The sequence below is a fragment of the Mustela erminea genome, chromosome 15, assembly GCF_009829155.1.
Source record: "Mustela erminea isolate mMusErm1 chromosome 15, mMusErm1.Pri, whole genome shotgun sequence".
NCBI classification, from domain to species: domain Eukaryota; kingdom Metazoa; phylum Chordata; class Mammalia; order Carnivora; family Mustelidae; genus Mustela; species Mustela erminea.
Genome location: NC_045628.1, coordinates 77411743 through 77414991, shown reverse-complemented (window position 1 = coordinate 77414991; position 3249 = coordinate 77411743). Strand labels below are relative to the sequence as shown.

General features: G+C 51.3%; 1 long non-coding RNA gene across 2 annotated transcripts; it reads left to right on the top strand.

Moving 5' to 3' along the window:
• Positions 1-590: 590 nt before the first annotated feature.
• On the top strand, positions 591-2059 carry LOC116574536. Of its 2 annotated transcripts, XR_004279356.1 has the most exons (4): positions 591-709; positions 1070-1153; positions 1278-1382; positions 1784-2059. It is a non-coding gene; the product is annotated as an uncharacterized LOC116574536 (long non-coding RNA). The 2 variants fall into 2 exon arrangements; XR_004279355.1 differs by lacking the exon at positions 1784-2059 and having other exon boundaries at positions 1278-1755.
• Positions 2060-3249: the final 1190 nt, after the last annotated feature.

Sequence of the window (3249 nt, the reverse complement as noted above, 5' to 3'; positions counted from 1 at the left end):
CCTGAGCTCATATTTAGGGAACAGCAAGAAGGCCAGTCTGCCTGGAGGAGCAGGTTGGAAGGTGAGAGCCCAGGGGTGAGGGGAGCCCTAGGCCCATCCAGGGTCGGGGACCCTGGGGAAGACTTTGGATCTGACTCTGAAGATGAGAAGCAGCCACTGGGGGCTTCTGAGAAGGGGACGGGCCAGGTGTGATTGTTCTGTTTAAAAGGTACACCTGCTGCTCTGTGAAGAGAACTGGCAATGAGGGGCAAGAGTGGATGCTAAAAGCTGCAAATGAGGCAGACAGGAAGAGTCCGCGATGTGGGCGGGGGCCGTGGAGACCGGCTCCCAGAAAGCGGAGCTGGGGCAGCGTCCCAGGCTCAGTGGGACTGGAAGGTGCTCTGGAGGCCCAGTGAGGCCAGGGGAGAAGCCTCGGAGGAACCAGGGGCCAGAAGCCACTGCAAGGAGCGCCGGGCAGTCTGAGCCCTTTCGAGTGGCTTGAAGGCAAAGGGCAGGAGAGACAGGGCTGGAGAGAGAAGGGCCCTGGAGAGGGGCGGGTAAGAGGCTGTCGGGAAGGAACCCGGAAGTGACCCCACAGGCCTCCCAGAGTCCTCTGCGGGGAGGCAGAGCTTCCAGAGAATTAGCAGAGATGGCTTTGTTTCCGGCTGGGAGACAACCAGGCAGAACTTGGCTTCCTTCACCATTAGAAGCAGCTGGCCTGACTTAGGAGGTATTTCCTTATTGTCTTCTGCTCTTCCGGTTTTCTTCTCCCTCCAGTGGGGAGGACTGACTCAGGAAGCCGCAGAAGCCTGCTTTTGTTTGTCTTTGCAACAGACTTGACTGGAGGGGAGAGGGAGGGGTCTGGGTGCCTGCGGTGGGGCCTGCAGAGTATCAGGGAGATGGCCTGCTGCCCGAGGGGGCTAATCTCGCCCATTTTTGGCAGTCACTGTTAGGGGATGCTACTGGGCAGGGTTCCCATGTCAGAGGGAAAATAAGCTCAAGGCTTACATTTCTCAGGCTTTAGGTAGACTCTCCGTGGTTTTCAAGCTTTTGAAAAATGTCTGTTTATGGGAATCTATTTTATATATAGGTATCAGAATCTGACTGGAGAGAAAGAGGTTCCTGGCAGCCTCAGGACCTGGCTGGGCCCCCAGAATGGACTGGAAATGTCCAGGTACCGGGTCACTTTTTAGGATCGGATCTTTCTGGCTGAGTAATGGAAGGAGCCTGGTTCTGAAATTTTACCCTAAAGGCCTGGTCTGGCCTTAATTTTTCACCATTTTTATCTCTACCCCTAGGTACTGACTGGCCTTTGGGAACAGATGAAAGAAGGGGTTGGTCTTCAGGCTTGAATTCTGCCTCAACACAGCCCTTCCTCATTTTGAGGTGCCCAACAAAGAGAGGTAAAGGCAAACATGTGCTTTTGATGATGACAAATCCCAATGTAGACCCTTGTAACCTAGTGTTGGCCCCTGTGGAGTGTGCCTCCTTCCTGGGCTGGAGGCAGGCCTAAGGCCCGTAGTCAAAACGGGCTATGTGGACATTCCCTCCAAGCCCACACCAGAATCTTTCAAGTAGGCATCCCAGGAAAGGCCTGCACACTGGGGAGAAGCCAGAGCCTGAAGCCTTCCCAACCTTCAAGAATGTTTCTAAGAGCATTATGCTTTGCCAATGACACTGAACCACAGCCCCAGATGGGAAATTGTCCAAATGTTATTTTTTCACTAGGAAATGACCTTAGTTGTCTCTGCTGATGCTTTTTGTGTTAAAGTCTATTTTGGACTTCTAACCTTGTTGCCTCCAGGATCTTGGGAGAAAGGGAGCCCAAGGCAAAGTGAAGTTGATACAAGTAGACCAAAGAGGGCTGGAGAGGGAAAAATAAGGCTTACTCCCCAGTGAACCACCCAGCCCCTCTGTGCTCAAGGAAGTTGAGGGATCCCAGTTCACTGCCTTGGGGGGACTGGAATGAGGCAATGGAGGAGGAGTACAGCCTTGAGGACAGCCTTCCATCAGAACACCTGCTAGACCGGGGATCGGAACATGGAAACTCAGCTGAGTGCATACATGGCCTCTTCATCTGTTCACCCTGAAGCTCCGGGGGGTTTGTGGCCAGCGGGAGAGCCTGAGTGCTCTCAGGTGTGTGCGAGGATGTACTTCCTGCCAGCCCACAATGGAACTCCAGATATTTCTGAATTTGTCATTCTCTTCCTCGTGGACGTACTTATCCAATCAACAAAAATTTTTTTTTAAAGGATAAAATAAGTTTTTATTTATAGTCTTATAGTAAAGGGGAAAGACTTAACTTGCAAGACAATTCTTGGGCAGTATGTACAACGTACCTTTTACTTCCACGTGAGGGAATCAAACATGGACTGAGACTACACAGTACATGCTGGAAATCAGCAAATGCCAGGAATGGAGTAGGAAAAAGACAAAGAAATATGGCCTAAACACACAAACCCCTTCACCGGGATCAGGGCTGGTCACACAGTGGGAGCGGGTTCCAGGACAGGTGGAGGGGGCGTGGGGTGAGGGTGGGGAGGGTCTGCTCTGGGGGATGGGTTTAGTATCTGGTCAATTGCTCTTCGTATTTACATACAAAATCGGTTGGCTCTGTTTCTTAGAAATGCATAAGGAAAGAAAGGAAAATCTTTCTTTATGAAAATCATTGCTTTATGAATTTGCCACTTTGCAATACCGACATCATCAGAAATAGAGACAGTTCACTCAGATACAGGTTTCAGTAGCAGGAAAGTATATCAAAACATTGTCACTGGCCCCCAATCCAAAACCTCTCCCTGACTTGACCCTCCCTCCTTGTCCCACCCCTTACCCTCCCTTGGCGGCTACCATTTCACTGCTGCCTGCTGTCCCCCACACATACCACACTGCTGCCTGCTGTCCCCCACACATACCACACTGCTGCCTGCTGTCCCCCACACATACCACACAAGTGTCATGCACCGCCCCGAGGCTGGCTGAGAGAAGCAGGAGTGAAACAGGCCGATGACAGTGCTGCAACTCTGTCCCCACTTGTTTTTATACCACAGACTTCTTCAAGGATCTGGCCTTTCAACAGGAAGGTAAATAGCTTTTTAGAAGAAAAATAGATCCTCAAAAAATAGGGGGATTAATTCTGATGACTCCAAACCAGTCATCTTCTTAAAGTAGAGCAGTCCACAGATTCACCAAGTCTATCAAATGGAGGTGAGGAGGGCCCCTGGAGGAAAGGCCTGTTGGGGGCAGGAGTCCTTGGGGCAAGTGCCGGGG